Source organism: Rana temporaria, chromosome 12, assembly GCF_905171775.1.
Source record: "Rana temporaria chromosome 12, aRanTem1.1, whole genome shotgun sequence".
NCBI lineage: Eukaryota > Metazoa > Chordata > Amphibia > Anura > Ranidae > Rana > Rana temporaria.
In genome coordinates, this window is record NC_053500.1 from 72,848,047 (window position 1) to 72,865,797 (window position 17,751).

The following is a 17,751-nucleotide window of genomic DNA, read 5'->3' on the forward strand; positions in this document are numbered from 1 at the left end:
AAAGGAAAACAGAATAGGTTACGGGAAACCTCCCACAACAATGTTAGCCTAAAAGTAATTTAATGAGAAGGTACAGGGGTGAAGTGACCATGCTAATGAACGAGTGATTAGGGGGACCAGGGCCTCCATTTCAAATCATAAACATGCAAAGTATCCATAATGGTATGGAAGACCTTTTTCATGATCTGGATGGTTGCCATATGTTTAAGTACCTGATCCCAAGGAACTCCAGGGGTTCGCCAGAACAGGGCAATGGACCAGTGGACCGCACTGAAAAGTGTGTGCACTAGCTTCTGCTCAGAGGGAGTGGAACCGGGTATCTCAGCAAAAAATTAGCACATCTGATGTGTTAGAGTAGCTTGTGTCCCTGTGATCGCTACCACCCTATCAGTAACCCTTTGCCAAAGGTCCCTCAGGGCTGTACAGCTCCAAAACCCCCTGCACAAAAGTGTACCCACCAGGGAATGGGCCGCAAAAGGCCACTGCAAGACACATCCAAGGCTGAAGTCTGTCCCCAAACGGTGCATATGGCAATTTTTAGGTCCACTCCAAGTTGTAAAAACAGCAGGACCCCGTACACCAAGTACGTCCATAGATGACACCCCATCTCTTCGCACCAAGAGATGTAGGCCTTCCAGGTACGATGGTCGATCTTCCTAGAAGAAGACTACCGTGCCCACAGCATAGTGAGATGAACAGACCCCGGTCTCTTAAAACCTGGCTTCCAAAAGCCATGTCGCGCAAGCCAGTGACTGTACAACAGGGGGAAGTATGGGACCCTGAGACAGAAAGTTCTCCTGGCCTGGCCACCGCCAGGGTACCTCCGCCACCAGGCGCCCGAGATCGGCGTAGCAAGGACACCGAGGCCAATCTGGAGCGATGAGAATCAACGGGATCCCCTCAACCTCCACTCTGTGGAGCAGCCGAGTAAGCAACTACAATGAAGGAAAGGTATAAAGTATCCAATACTGACCACACAGGGCCACCAACGCGACTGACGCATCTGTACAAAATCGCTAGAGCTGGCCACGAACTTTGACATCTTGCGGTCGAGACGAGCGGCCAGGAGATCCATGCCCTGTAAGTCTCACCTCCTGCAAGGGAGCTAAAACACCTCCAAGTACAAAGACCAGGCGCCCTGGTCCAGCATCTGGCGACTCCGGTAGTCCGCCTGCCAGTATACCTGATGGTAGACTGAAGCCACAGCGTGGCGTCGTCAGGCTGAATCCAGCTCGGACGACCACGAGGAGAGTCATAGCCTGATCGCCCAAAGAACTAGGACAATGACAGGATTAACAGCACCTGGTATTCCCAGGCAGTCTCCCATCCAAGTACTAACCAGGCCAGACCCTGGTTAGCTACCGAGATTAGACGAGAGCGGACGCATTCAGGGTAGTATGGCCGTAGGCCCCCTAGAGTCCAGCGACCCTGAGCCGACTGGACCCCCCAGGCGCCCCCCTCAACCTGTGAGGCTGGCGTCCATAATCACCGTCCACTGGAAGGGAAGAAGCGACCTCCCGGACTAAAGAGTCTGGGATCTCAGCCACCAATTCAGAAGACTCTGACCAGGTGGCGCACCTGAATCTGATGAACCAGAGACAAGAGATTGTTCCACTCGGACAGCATTTCCCACAGGAAGACATGAGTGTGGAACTCGAAGGAGGCTACAACAGGCCCAGGACTCGCATGCAAAATGGAGAGATGACCGATTGTGTGATGCCAATGCCTTCACTGCAGACTGAAGAGTCTACAATTTCCCCAGGGGAAGAAAGACCTTCGCCAGCGAGGAGTCCGGGTCTACCCTAGGTACTCCAAACGCTAAGTCGGGACCAGGACCGACTCCAAAACGTTAAACACCCACCCAAATTCTCGGAGGGTCTGAATGGCTACAGACACAACCACCAAGTCTGAGCCAGAAGCTGCTCTAAAAAAAAAAGGTCTACTAAGTAGCCACAATGGCAAAGCCTCGCAGGTCCAGCGAAGCTAGCATAAGTACGAGCACCCTGGTTAAAACTCTTGGTGCTGACGCCAGAACAAAAGGAAGGGCCACAAACTGACAGTGGTCCTCCCTCATAGCAAGGCACAGGATGTAAGCGTCCTTGATGTCCAAGGAAAGCCGGAAACTCCCCCGGATAGAGCGCAGCTGCCACCAGGATTCCATGTGGAACTACCCATCGTTCACAAGGGCATCGCCAAGAACAGATTCGAATAGAAACCCTCTAACCTCTTGTCCTGCAGGACAGGTAAACTTACCCCACAGCCTGGCAAGTCCCACACTGCCCCAAGGCAGACTGACGAGCCAGAAGGAGAGGGAAACACGAGGGAACAAAAATCTGTTCGGTGGATAGGAAGGAACCCTATCTAGTACTCCGAAGAGACCCCCTCGCAGACCCACTGGTCAGAGAGCAGGGAGACGCACCTAGCTGTGAACCTGCAAAGCCGACCTCCCACCCCAGAGACGGGTGGGGGAAGGCTACATACATTGGCGGGACAAAATGGCCGCCAATGGGAGTTTTCAATGTAATTGAAAACCACCCAAAAAATGGCGCCAGCACCGCCAAAATGGCGGCAAAACGCTGCATTTAAAAAGGAAAAGCCTATCTAAGGCTTAAAAGTGAAAAAAAACCTCACAGTAAAAGTACCCCTAGTACAAAAAACGCAGGCCAGACGCACCACAGTCTCCTCAGTAAGGCCCCCCGACAGCGGCAATGTTAGCAATGCAGCAGAGAGAAAATGAGCAGGGAAGGGAGGATAAGAGGACCCCCGAACCACAGGAATGCCTAGCCCTACCAACCCACCTAAGCGGGAGGGACTGTACTTACCCGTCCAAGCGAGGACTCACTGACGCATTCCTGACAGACCTACAACCACAATGGAGGTAGTTGTCGGCCCGGTCCACTGTGAGTGAGACAACACCACAGCTCAGTCATATGTGGACCTCGGAGCAGAAAGCTCACTGGCCACCCCAGGAGTCATGGGGTAGGTCGTGGCAGACCCAGCCTCTTTGCAAAGGTTAACGCTGGCTGGCCGGATTGACTACAAGGATCTATATATCCAGCCTGTCTCTCAGCCCAGAGTTGATAGAAGATTCTTCAAGAAAAAAATAAACTAAAATAAAATAAAATTTCTCCTCAGGGCGCTGGGCCCAAAGGGAGCCATACGTCCTTCTCCTTTGCTAGGCAGAACAAAACTGAGGCTGCATATTGCAGGGAGGAGGGTTATGTCTGGAGGGACTGCCCCCTGGGCGGGGCTGTTCAACTCTGTTAAAATAACATGTATTTAAATATCTAACATGTTTCTGCCTAGTCCTCGCCTGTGAACAGGAACATAACCCACTTGTCAAGATTTAAGGAGCTGTGTCTGTCCATGGACGATAAGAGAAATTTAATTATTGTTTTAAAATCACTACTCCTAAAAAAAAACATTTAAAAAAAATTGCATTAATACACGTCCCCTGGAGCAGTACACGGGTCCCCATAAACTTTTTTTGGCAATAACTTGCATATAAGCCTTTAAAATTACGTAGACATGTGCACACTGAAATATTTTGTTTCGTAATTTCCTTTTCGTCTGAAAAATAAATGTATTTAGTTACACCCATTTTTATTTATTTTGTTTTTCGTTAAAAAAATGCATTCGTCCGAAAATCCAAATTAAAGTCGAATCTGCCATTGAAGGCTTATGGTGTCTGTCGAATGTTCTAATGCCGCGTACACACCATCACTTTATGTGATGAAAAAAAACGACACTTTCTGTGAAGTAAAAAAATGACGTTTTTGAAACTTCAATTTTCAAAGACGAAGTTGCCTACACACCATCGTTTTCTCACAATGATCTTGCAAAGTGAGGTTACGTTCCACCACGTTTTACCATTGAAGCTTGCTTCATAAGTAGCTTCTGGGCATGCGTGGATGAAAAAACGTCTTAGAAAACGACGTTTTTTGCTACACACGGTCAATTTCTGTGAAGTAAAAAGTGCACTTTTGAAAAATGACACATAAAATTGAAGCATGCTTCAATTTTTTTTGGTCGTTTTTTACAAGACATAAAACGACGTTTTCCCCCCACACACAGTCAATTAAAGTGACGTTTTTAAAAACGTCATTTTTTTTCATCACATAAAGTGATGGTGTGTACGCGGCATTAGAAGAAGAAGGAAAAAAAAAATTGACAGAATCTTTACAAAAAAAATAAAAAAAAATTTGACTCTTCATGTCTCTCTATATCGAATCTTTTCTCTTTATGTAGAATAATATTGGACTAATAGAGTTAAGGTTAGGCACAATTAAGGTTGAATCTGTCATTGAAGGCTTATGATGTCTGTCGAAAGTTCCAAGAAGAAGAAGAAGAAGAAGAAGAAGAAGAAGAAGAAAAAAAAAAAAAGAAGATTCGACAGAATCTTTAAAAAAATAAAATAAAATTTGACTCTTCATGTCTCTCTATGTCGAATCTTTTCTCTTTATGTAGAATAATATTGGACTAATAGAGTTAAGGTTAGGCACATTCGACCGCAACGAAAACGAAAATAAAGCATTTGTTTATGTCGGATCTTTCGGTTTTCGTTTTCTGTGGTTTCATTATCGTTTGTTAAAAGGATAACGAAAATACCTGAAATTCGGACGAAAATGCATTCGGACGAAAACGAATGCACATGTCTAAAAATTAGCACTTTTGGGTTTTCATGTTCGTGTCTCATAGACTTTAACAGTGTTTGCTTGTTCGTACAAATGTTTTTGCTTGTTTGCATGTTCTGGTGCTAACTGAACCAAAGGATGTTCGGCTCATCTCTATTTAAAATGAATTTGAAGCATAGACATGGTCAGGCATTCATAGGTCTTTACTTAATCACACACAGGAATACAGGAACCATAGATGCTAAAGAAATAGATAGCTCTACCAGAAATATATGTAGTGCCCCTGTACTTTATAGTACTGGTGCTAGTCAAATTTAAAGGTAGATCAGAGTATAGTTAGACTCTGATCCTGATTGTTAGATGTGAGAATAGGGCCTCTGTCTCAGCTTGTCTGTGCTGTGGGTCATTCTGCTGTATCGGGGTGTTCTTCCAGCCCTGGTACTGCAGGTGGCAGCAGTGGAGTCAAGGTTTGGGTGCTCTTCCCAGCAGCCAATCACAAGGTTTTGTCCTCGCTGTGCATGCTGGGGAGGGGTATTTATGGGACAGACAGCATTGGTTCTGGGTTCTTCTTCGAGTGTGGCACCCACCTTTAGGGTGGCCACATCACGGCGCCCCGGGGCGCTATGGCCTACCTGGCCGGGTGTGCGTGCCACACGGTGTTCCTGGTTCTGGAACCATGTTGGCCCGGAGCATCTGAACCAGCGATGGGGATCCAGTGAGCCACTGGGTTCCCTCTTTTGAAGATCCCAAGCTGGGTGCTGTTCGGTGGGGAGTCCGTCTGAGAAGCGCCATTGATAGGCTGGCGGTCCAATAGGGCTTGGACAAAACCATCGGGGATCACAGGTAGCCGAACACTGCGGGACTGATCACCTGTCAGTCGGTATCTGGGCAACAAGTTGAATGAAATCCAGACGTAACTCAACCAAGGAGGCATATCTCCAAAAATTCTACCCAGAGGGGACCTGTGGCAGAGGTATCTTCTGAGGCTCTTTGAGAGGGGTCTGTGGTAGAGACTTTCTCCCAAATTCAAGTTCACCAAGGAGGGTCTGTGGCAGAGACTTATTCCTCTAATTGTCCGAGTGATACTCCGGCTGCCAGGTCAGTGAGAGGGGCCTGTCTGGGTACACTAAACCCACTCCGGTGGGAGTGGCGCAGAGAAGTGTTACGTTTGGAAACAGGACTGTTTTCTATCATTATGCCTGAATCTGCTATCCTTCCTCCTTTCAACTTTACTTTCCTCACAACAAGTTTATTGTTTTTACCCGGCTGGGTAATATATAGCACAGCAAAAGAGCACCTATCCTGGACATTCCTTTACTTCTGTTTATGCACATACGCATCATTCATCCCTAGAGAATTCGGAGGAGCCATGAGGTAACACGCCGCCCAAAAATCTAGCAGCACCAATGGGGGTAATGCTACATATACACAAGTGAACATATTTACATTGCTTACCCCTACTGGATGGAGCACAGTATAACACACTAATACATAACAGTGAAGCTTCCAAGTAGTGTTCCAAGAACACATTTTGAAACACTACTTTTAACTGTGACAAGGAGGGCAGCTCCACAACATTATCATATAGCTGTCATGGAGGATCAATGCAGAGCTTTTAACATTGTCTAACATTTTTTTAATGTCTGTCCAGACTCTACGACTCTTATATACTTGCCCCTTTGTTTACTTCTAAGGCCTCGTACACACGACTGTTTTCCTCGACAGAATCCATCAAGAAACTTGGTGGCAGAGCTTTTTTGCCGAGGAAAACGGTCGTATGTATGTTTTTCATTGAGAAAACTGTTGTGGAACTCGACGAGAAAAAAAGAGAACAAGTTCTCTTTTTCCTCGTCGGGAGTCTCAATTTCCTTGTCGTGTTTCTCGTCAGGCTGGTTTACGACGAGAAACACGATCGTGTGTATGCTAAGAAACCCACGCATGCTCAGAATAAAGTATGAGACGGGAGCGCACCTTCAGTAAAAGTAGCGTTTGTAATGGAGATAGCACATTTGTCACGCTGTAACAGACTGAAAAGTGCAAATCGTCTCCTAGCAAACTTTTACTTAACATGCAGTAACATGAGATTAGCAAAAGCAGCCCCAAGGGTTGTGCCAGTGGAATCGAACTTCTCCTGCCGTCGTATGTGTTGTACGTCACAGCGTTTGAGAACGACGAGATTTGGTCTTGACAGTGTGTACGCAAAGAAAGCTTGTCAAGTTTCTCGACAAGCCTAACAAGGAACTCGTCGATGAAAACGATGTTTCATTTACGACGAGTTCCTCGGTCGTGTGTACGAGGCCTCAGGAATGGGTAATTTGTTTCTGAACATGTATCTTTAGTTGTCTATTCATGGGAGATGAGAAAAAGCGCAGATATTATTTTTTCTATGCTGAAACTGAACCATTTTTTCTATTATGCTAGTAAACCTATTAATATTTATGTGACTCGTAATTCAATGTCAAGGCTTAGTGGAGGCATACACTTCTCTGTCAAAACTCCTTCTTTGATCTTTGTTTACAGCCTAAATGACAGGAAATGCTCCCAGAGTTTTTAGAAACAAGGCAGTTTTACCTGAAGCCACTGAAATGCATATGTAGCAAACCCCCGAGGGATCTCAAATCAGAGGCAATTGTCGGCAATGGCACTGTCCTAATCAGTGCGACGCCGCATCTGCGATTTCAAAAAGTAGTTCCTGTACTACTTTTTGCGATTTCGGGCCGCGATTTACATTAAATTGCGGCCGAAATCGCGGCAAAATCGCAGCCGCGAAATCGCGGTAAAATCGCGCATTTTACCGCGATTTTGAATTCGCAGCAGTGTGAACCTAGGCTTAAAGATATTAGGAAAAACTTTTTTGAAGAGCCTGCTCTGGACATGGCCATAGAGGAAATTACTCAAAAAGCTTGCTAAACAGCATGGATGGACAAATCTCCTTGCTAGGCCATTGAACAATTTGTCAAATGAAGCATGAAAGGCAGGATCACCCACTGAGTAAATTTTGGTCGGTTCATCAGGAACTAGACAAAATCCCCTCAGTCTGTGGTGGATATCAATGTTCATATTGCCACTGTCCTCAAAGGTGAACACGCAACAAATGTGCAACGACTGAGGTGCTTTGACCTCTGAGCAGTGTGTCAAAAAGCATATTTTAAACTGTCATTCTTTTGAAATACTGCAAGATACAAATCTGTGCATTAACTTTGTTGACATTTATTATTATAGCTTGCTATATTCTGAAGTGTAATTGCCTTTATATTCTGCATTTTATATCTCAGCATGTCATAATGTGCTGTCACTAGCAGGTTGCAACACAGAAAAAGAGCAGTTAATTGGATCTTTGCTCTGTTTAGAAGTCAATAGTATCAAGCAAGCTGATGTATTAATGGTGATGGCTTGACAAGGCATCTGAATCTCGTTAATACTTAGGAGTTCATATAAATGCAAATATAAATCTATGTTATTGAGCATGCAGGACACTTTAAAATGCATTGTGCTAAATGAATGTACAGTATTATATAGACCAATACAATCGCATCACTGGTTTTAGGACCACAGATTACTGTGCAGTAAGTCATTGTATGAACTGCTCCTAATACAAAGCGAAATCAGGTGGGCTCTGTGGACTGATTGTTTTTGTTTGTATTGACATATTCCTTTTTTTTTTGTTGGGGGGGGGGGGGTCTTTTCCAAAAAAGCTACAAAAGAAGGTAATAGTCACTGTAACACATCATGACATTACATATTAGTAGTCTGTCACAGATAAATCACATATATTGGTATAAAAAAGATAGGGTAATTAGAGTCCTAGGGGTGGGAAAAGAGACACTAAAATTTGAGAAGCATTGAGTAATATCGTAGAAACAATCAACAAACTTATTATACTATTTTAATCAAACATTGGTTATATACTGTATATGAAGAAAAGGAATGGGGTATCTATAGACACTGGGCCAGATTCATGAAGCACTTACACCGTTTTTTTGGTAGATGCACGGCGTAAGTGCAGATTTGCGCAGGCGGATCGCTGCGCCTTACCCAGAGAACCAGATTACGCCTCCAAATAGACTTCATCGCCTCGGTGTAACCTTTCCACGCCGGCGCGGCGTTGGCGCAGATTTACGCTGGTCGGATCTGGCGCGGCCATGGTTTTTGTGTTTTAAATATGCAAATGAGGTTTTTGGGCCGATTCATCAACTTAAGCTTGACCGGCGCAAGCTACTCCCGGTGAGCGGAGCTGAAATTTCCGGTGCAAAGTTACACCTCATAAAAGCAGGGGTAACTTTGCACCAAACTTGCAGAGGTCAGCTGGAGAGCAGCTAAAGCAGCAGCGTTACAAACGAACTGAGCAACAACACTTGCTGGACAACACATAGAGGCGGTCCCCATGTTGGGAGAGGCCCTCAATAATTACAGCCCTCTCCTCTGGGCTGAAATTGGTCATCCGCCCACCTGAGGATTCCTCATCAGCCATAACTGCCCCACCACAATGCAAACGACCTAGCTTAGAAAAAAAAAAGCTTCAGTACATTTGCACCTGCAGGGCGGAAGTCTGGGCTGATTCATTGACTGGGCTTTGGTAGTGGGTCGGCGTAGCTCAGGGATCATGCCGGGGCGCAGTTCTGAGCATGTGCAGATTGGGGCATTTACCCCTGGATGTCACTGAGCATGTGCGGTCTAAGATGCGCCCCGGCGTGACCCCTGCGCCACGGTCGGCACTTCATTAGCATAGGGTGACTCCCAGTTGGCCTTACCCCGCCTTACGCTGTCTAAAATCCGCCCCGCTGGGGCATCGTAGACAAAAAAAGTTTCTTGAATCACCTAACTGCCGCTCCGCGCTGGACCGGTGTAGTCTAAAAATGATGCACCACGCCGGTGCAAATCTGCACCATTGTTCATGAATCTGGCCCAGTGTGTGTATCTGTCAGCGCTGTTCTAAGGTATGTAAGGGGGGGAGCCTATACTACTGGGGGGTCTGTACTACTGAGGAGAGGGGTCTGCAATGGGGAGTGTCTGTACTGAGTGGGGGGTCTGTAATGCTGGTGGGGTCTGCACTAGGGGATGTCTGTACTGAGGGGGGTCTGCACTGCTGGGGGGTGTCTGTACTGAGGGGGGTCTGCACTGAGGGGGGGTGTCTATACCTTTGGGGGGGGTTCTGCACTGAGGTGGGGGTGTCTGTACTGATGGGGGTCTGCACTGAGGTGGGGGGTGTCTGTACTGATGGGGGGTGTGCACTTGAGTGGGGGTGTCTGTACTGATGGTGGTCTGCACTTACGTGGGGGTGTCTGTACTGATGGTGGTCTGCACTTAGGTGGGGGTGTCTGTACTGATGGGGAGTCTGCACTGAGGTGGGGGTCTCTGTTTTGATGGTGGGTCTGCACTTCGGTGGGGGTGTCTAGGGTTGCCACCTCATCCCTTTAAAAAGGAACACATCTGAATTACACAGGTTCTGAGGCTAATTTAATGCAGATAAGGCACCAAGTGAGTTTAATTACCACCTTAATCAGCCACAGAACCTGTGTAATTCAGATGTGTTCCTTTTTAAAGGGATGAGGTGGCAACCCTAGGGGTGTCTGTACCAATGGGGGTCTGTCCTTTGGTGGGGGTCTCTGTACTGATGGTGGGTCTGCTCTTGGTTGGGGGTGTCTGTACTGATGGAGGGTCTGCACTTAATGGGGGGAGGGGATATATATTGATGGAGGGGGTCTGTATTTAGTGGGGGGGTCTGTACTTGGTGGGTGGTCTGTACTGAGGGAGGGGGTCTGTACTTGGTGGGGGGTCTGTACTGAGGGAGGGAGTCTGTACTTAGTGAGAGGGGTCTGTACTGCTGGAAGGGGGTCTGTAGTTAGTGGAGGGGGTCTGTACTGTGGGAGGGGGTCTGTAGTTAGTGGAGGGGGGTCTGAACTGTGGGAGGGGGGTCTGTACTGTGCCCCACAACCCTACTCATTCACCCAAAAAAGTATCAAAAATAAATAAAAACAGTACACAGGTTTATGACAAAGTCTTTTAATAAAGTAGCTCCAATGTGTCTTCTCACTTTTCCGTGATGACTTCCTCCTCTGGTTCTTTTCACTTTTCTTCTGTCTTGGTGAGGAGTGTGCATCTATCTCTATTCTTGGCTATTGTGACACCCGTATTGATGTACCAATCCTGGTATCCCCTATCTGTAAGCCTCAAGGTGATGTTATTACATTCCTGCAAGAAGCTAGCTGTGCTGGAACAATTCCGTTGTGCTCTAATAAATTCCCCCACAGGAATAGAACGTATGGTGGTGTAGGGGTGACAACTCCGGCACATACTTTTTTTTTTTAAACCTGTAGTACTTTGAGATCTCTTTGATGTAAAGGGCACTATAAATAAAATGTATTATTATTATTATTACTTTGCAGAAGGTATAGGTGTAATACAGCAGAGTCGTTGTGAGGCTCACTTTAGGTCATTACACTAAAGAAGATGCAGTGCTTTGCCGCACATTCTGTGCTTGTTTTATTAGTCAATAACTATGCTTTCAAATCACTAAAGGCTGTAGATCATGGATCAACGAAATTTACCACATACATATTATTTTATTGATTTTGTTATACATTAGTTTAAAAGTCAATTCAAAAAGTTTATCTCATGGGGTATAATGGAATTCATATAGCCAGTGTAAACATTGGGGGTTTAGCTTAAGTGGTAAATGCGATTTAGAGAGTCCACAGCAGCCAGTTGTAAGATTTAAGGGCATGGCAGCCCATTTTTATTAAAAGGAAACAAAATAAATAGTCCATTCATAGGATTCCCACACAGGGGTTCTTCTCCAATACAGTTCACAAACACAAAATGCCAAGCTTCCTGGCTCCTAGGCTTACTTCAGCCTGGCATAGTTGCCAACATTTGAAAAAAATTTCCAGGGACACTTTGCAGCACAGCTATTAAGCTCCCAAACCAAGTCGCGAACATGCCGCCGCGCTCGCGACCAATGGCTCTGCATCTTAAAGGGGACATACCTGGACGCCCATGTGCGCAGCCGTGCCATTCTGTCGCCGTACATCGTCGTGCGGCAGTTGGCAAGCCTCTACACAACTCTACACTTCCTTTATACAATTCTACAAATATACTTATAAGTGCAACGGTAAAACCTATAAAATAATATCCAGTGCAAATCAACCAATGTATTGCAATATAGTAGTGATGGTGTCACCCCCTCTGCAAAAATATTTAGAGAAATTGCAGAGCTTCAATGTGCAAATAATTGTGAAACCCCCTACATACAATATTATTTAACAGTGATGCAAATCAACACGTGTATTAGGACATAGTAGTGATGGTGTCACCCTCTCTGCAGAAGGTAGGACTTATTGCAGAGCTGCAATGTGCAAAATCATAATAAAATGTACAATTGATGTACATATTTTATTAGGATTATATATAGGGAGTTTCACCACTATTTGCACATTGCAGCTCTGCAATGTTTTCTACCATTTGCAGAGGGGGTGACACCATCACTACTATATTGCAATACATTGATTGATTTGCACTGGATATTCATTTATAGGTTTTACCATTACACTTATAAGTCCATTTGCCAACTAGCTGACAAGATTCTCTTATTGCTTTTGAGGTTTTTTTTGGGGTTGTATTACTTGATTTGTTATTTCCTCTGTATACTGGTAACCACTGGCCCAGCATATTGGTGGTCAGTGTGTCCCCTCTGTATGCTGGTGGTCAGTGTGCCCCATGTATGCTGGTGCTACGTGCAGGAGGATTCTACGTGCAGGGTCCAGGAGGATGCTATGCGCAGAGTGCAAGGCTCAGGTGCCTGCTATGCACAGAGTGCAAGGCTCAGGCGCATGCAATGCACAGAGTGCAAGGCTCAGGCATAGAGTGCAGGGCTCAGGAGTGCGTTGTACAGAGTGCAGGGCTCAGGAGTGCGTTGTACAGAGTGCAGGGCTCAGGAGTGCGTTGTACAGAGTGCAGGGCTCTGATCATATTATAGTGACTTCTCTTTAGCAGGAATGGCCATAGATGGATTGAAACTCATCCTTGGTGAACCAGCTGAATTTCCATCAGTAGCTCATGTGTAAAATCCCTGTTGTTTTCTGATGCCTGGGGAGCTGGGGAACACACTAAGCCACCATGCACATGAGTTGTTTAGGCCCATTCAGACATGTGTGCCCATGTGCAGGGCTCTCTTGTGCATTGTGTGCCCCCTGTGCCAGTGTTCTATTCATTTCTTTTGGGACCCAAACCTGCATGTCATATTAGAATAGAGGCTATGTGAATGCAACCTCATGTCCCAGTAGAAATGAATGGGGTGCTGGCACTGGGATGCACATAATGTTCATGCATCCCCATGCTGATAAGATAGCCCTGCATGGGAGCCACATGTCTGTGCCTCATCTTAAGAAGTCCTTAATAAAAAAAAGAATCAGGAAGAACAGTTGTCTTCACAGCTAGAACTGTGTAATCATGCCTGAAAGGTTACCTGTTAGCTGAGTAGTGGAAGCCTCAGCAGCACAGAGACGCCACTCACTTTGCAGTAGAACTGGAGAGGAGGGGACCCGAGGGAAAGAGCACAGGAGGGGAGGGGTCACCTCCACATTGTCCAGAGAAGGGAGGAAATCAACAGGAGGCTAGGGGGCAGAGCTGGTGATGTCACACAGACATCGGACACTCTGAAAGCAGGAGTGATAGAAATCAATGGAGAGGGGAAAGAGAGGCTGCTGTCCGGGCAAGCAGAGGAGCAGAAAAGCTGTATGTACAGTATCTGGAACCATAGGAAAGCATTGATATGCTTTCCCAACCCCATGCGCCCCGCCCACTCCACTCTACTGTTGCTCAGGGACTAGTACTGTGCAGGCAGGGGGCGGGTGTAGTGCTACGATCTAGCCTACACACAGGAACACACAGCGCCACCCACCATCCGAATTAGCCAATCGGACGACAGACACCAGCAGGCCAGCTCTGACTGTTGTTTTACAACTCTGGAAGCCGCACCTGCCTTCCCCAATAGCCGGGACAAGTCCCGGCAGGCTAAATTAGCTGGGACTAGGTCCCAAATGACGGGACTGTCCCTTTAAAAACGGGACAGTTGGCAAGTATGGCCTGGCTGTACCTGTTAAACCTTGGCCCACTCCTGGCCTCAACAGGATTTTCCAGTCTATTGTCTCCCCAACTTCAGGACTTCCTTCAGCCCCTCTTGGACTCACTAGCCACCCCAGGTCTACTAGCCTCTCAGTCCATCTGCATGAAGTCCCCCCCACACAAGAGATGTAGTCTTGCAGGGTAGACAGACAGACCCCACACACAGGTCTGCCTTGCAGCAACAGCCAGCTGCACACATTCCACCTTCCTCTCCACTCTGTTCTCACCAGTCCATGATTATATTGTCTGTTTTCACCTGCGCACCCAACCTGCTGGCTATTCCCAAGACCTGGACACAGGGCCGGAGATCCCATCCCGCCCAAGTCTCTGCAGGATCTCCAAACCACACAGCCCCATTCAAAATTAGCAAAACCCGGAGAAAGCTGCCAAAACAGTTTTCTCCCTTTTAAAGTTATGCTGTGAAGTTCTGCAGTCCACTGACATGCAGACTCTGTGTCAGTTTTTGCTGCGTTTTTATGGTGACCGGGACCCTCACTATTACACCAGATTCAAATAGACTGGCTTAATTTTGAGGCGGCATAGCGTATCGCATATACGCTACGCGGCCGTAAGTCAGAGAGGCAAGTGCTGTATTCACAAAGCACTTGCCTCCTAAGTTACGGCGGCGCAGTGTAAGCGCGCCTAATTCAAATGATGAACAGGGGGGCGTGTTTTAGGTTAATGACTTGTGACCCGACGATGCGCCGTTCGTGGACATATCCCAGTGTGCATTGCTCCAAAGTATGCTGCAAGGACGTATTGGTTTCGACATGAACGTAACTTATGTCCAGCCCCATTCACGGACGACTTACACAAACGACGTAAAAATTTCAAAAGCTTTTTGTTCGACTAACTTTACGCCGGAAAAAGCCTTATGTAAACGATGTAAAAAAATGCGCCGGGCGCACGTACGTTTCTGAATCGGCGTATCTAGCTCATTTGCATATTCTACTCCCAAATCAACGGAAGCGCCACCTAGCGGCCAGTGTAAATATGCACCCTAAGATACGACGGCGTAGGAGACTTACGCCGCTCAACATCTTAGCCTAATTTAAGCGTATCTGGTTTCCAGAATACGCTTACATTTACGACGGCGTAGATTCAGAGTTACGACGGCATATCTACTGATACGCCGGCGTAAACGTCTCTGAATCTAGCTAATAGTGTATATTGCAATAATTTATGTTATATGAAGTGATATGCATAAGAGCACTTTATTGATTATGAGATGGCACACTCATGAATTGTTGAATAACAGCACTTTATTGTTGAATTAATTTTTTGATTGAATTAAAATTTTTAGCTAATTTATAAGATATATGGTGATATCAATCATAGGCTTCAAAGGCCCATCCATTGTCGGCGCTCCCTCTTATGAGTGTGTGAGAGATTAGAATCCTGTGCCCTGCTGAGAAAAACCCTTTGATCTGTGTGTTTTAGAACCATCTACATGACAAATAGCTGCAGATAAACGGGGACAATTTAGTAGGAGGATTTGTTTCATCTCTGTGTATCACTTAAGGCCAGTATACAGTATGTAAGGGTTTATAACCAATTTAGGATTTCTAGTATAATATATTGCAGGTTCTCTTCCTAGTAAAGTATTTAGTTGCTGACAAGGCCCTCATCAATAACATGTAGAAGTAGTAATGAAGTTATAGAATAAGCGCTAAAGCAATGAAAGAACAAAATGTTATAATTACAGGGCCTGACATTGCAAGAGCACTAATGCCCCGTACACACGATCGGAATTTCCGATGGAAAAAGTCTGGTGGACTTTTTCCATCGGATTTTCCGATCCTGTGTAGCCCCATCAGAGTTTTTTCATCGGAAATTCCGATGAATTCCATCAGAGTTTAGATATAGAACATGTTCTATTTTTTTCCGATGTGAGTCTGTATTTCCCTATTTTTTCTTATTCTTTCTCATCTCTTAGGACACTTTCACACTGAGGCGCTTTACCGGTGCTTTACCATTGTTTTAGCCGTGCCTTTTAGCCACCAGCGGGACGCTTTTAACGTTCGCTGGCGGCCGAAAAAAAGGGTTAAAAGTGGCGGCAAAGCACCACTGTGGCAGCTCTTTACCAGCGCTTCAGCGGCGCTGCCCATTGATTTCAATTGGCAGGGGGCTTTAGGTGCTGTGTATACACCGCTACTAAAGCGCCTCAAAGATACTGCTTACAGGACTTTTTTTTGCGTCCTGACAGCGCAGCGCTGCAGTGTAAAAGCACTCGGTTTTTCACACTGGAGTGACAGGAGAGGCATTTTACAGGCGCTATAGTGCCTGTAAAGCATCTCAGTGTGAAAGTAGCCTTACAGATTAAATATTAGCAATACAATAACTAACTATACAAAATCTAAAAAGGGTTAGAGATTACATTCATTGTCCTCAATAGGATACTAGAATATCACTTACAGGCACATTTGTACTAGGGAAGCCCCACTGCAAAGGTAACTTGATTTTATCCAGGAAAAAGGAGAACTAGAACCCCTAGCTGGAGTTTTAAGGCACTTGTAGTGAACAAATAGTATGTAAGGAGAGGTATAGTATAGAGGTATAGTATAGTGTGGTTCACAGAACTGTCCTTGGAGCAGTTCTGTGAACCACACTATACAACGCAATGCTGTAATCTTGTATGTATATGTACCTATATTTCATGCTAGCCCCACTAGAAACCATTTAGAACTTCATTCTTTTGTGCCAGTGTAGGGTAAGCATGTGTTCCAGGTTTTTTTATGTTTATTAAAAGTCAGCAGCTAAAAAAAAAAGTGTAGCTGCTGACTTTTAATAAACAGACACTCACCTGTTCCACGGTCCAGCGGTGCGGTTGCCTGAGGCGTCGCTCTTCTCCCCCTCCTCTCCGCCGGTGCCTCCATTGCACCCGGCCGTGACAGCTTTTGGCTTTATGGCAGGGCATGTACTGTGCATGCGCGAGTCGTGTTGCGCTCTAGGAGTGGACAGGCGATCTTCTGGGACCTGTCACATGTCCCAGGAGATCTCCTAGAGGGAGGGGCCACCTAGGTGGAGAGGAGGAGGCGTCTAGGTGGCTCGTAGACGGAAGGAGGAAGTAGGACAGGAAGTCCCACTCCTAACAAACCCCCCACTCCCCCCCCAAAAAATGACATGCCAAATGTGGCATGTAAGGGGTGAGGAGTGCTTAAAGCGGAAGTTCCAGTTATGGGTGGGACTCCACTTTAAGAATCATCGCCCACTGAAAAAAAAAAAAGGTTTCTCTTCTGCTGACTAGTAGTTGCTGAGGAAGGTAGAACCTAATAATGGGCCATGTCTCACATTAAATTGGCCTGTCTTTCTGCATTTCAATGAATCCTAAAGTGCTGCCAAAGGCATAACATTTTTGGCCTTTCAATGTCAGCTCCCCCTTCTTTCGATCCAGCGCTTTGCTTTTCTGCAGCAGCGCTGCTCTCTCTCCCTCTGATAATAGGACACAGGCAGTCAATCAAATCAGGTGGAGAGGGAGACGGGGGCTAGGCTGAGCCACACAAGTGCCCCCATAGCACATTACTTGCTATGGGGGGCACTCAGAGCAGAGGAGGATCAGAGAGCTCTGGCCGAGGACCCTAGTAGAGGAGGATAGGGGCAGCTCTGTGCAATACCACTGCACAGAGCAGGCAAGTATAGAATGTTTATTATTTTAAGAAAAAATTTGTGCCTTTACAACATTTTTAAAGGCTGATCATTGCCACACACTGGGCATTCATACCGGCTGCCATAGTCCAGACCCCACATGAGGAATGTTAACTTCATAAACCCAAATACCACAGAATATACAGTACATGCACAGTAAATCTTAAGGTATTTAATGGTTGGCTTGTGTTAGTTGTAGATTTTCAAATGTTATTACATTTCTTGACATTTTTAAAAACTCTTCCAGAAAATAGAAAAGGTAGTGGTGTCTGCGCTATGTAGCAAAGGTATTAGGGGGCGTGAAAAGAGAAGGGAATAATGTGATACACTAGATGCGTGAACATAAAAG

At 45.9% G+C, this 17,751-nt stretch overlaps 1 protein-coding gene and 1 pseudogene across 1 annotated transcript in view; one reads left to right on the forward strand and one right to left on the reverse strand.

Moving 5' to 3' along the window:
- The window catches only part of KCNH4 (potassium voltage-gated channel subfamily H member 4), a 162,302-nt gene that overhangs the window by 116,034 nt on the left and 28,517 nt on the right, over window positions 1-17,751 (forward strand). The gene's annotated exons all lie outside the window — the stretch shown is intronic.
- LOC120919655 lies at window positions 1,291-1,409 on the reverse strand (annotated as a pseudogene).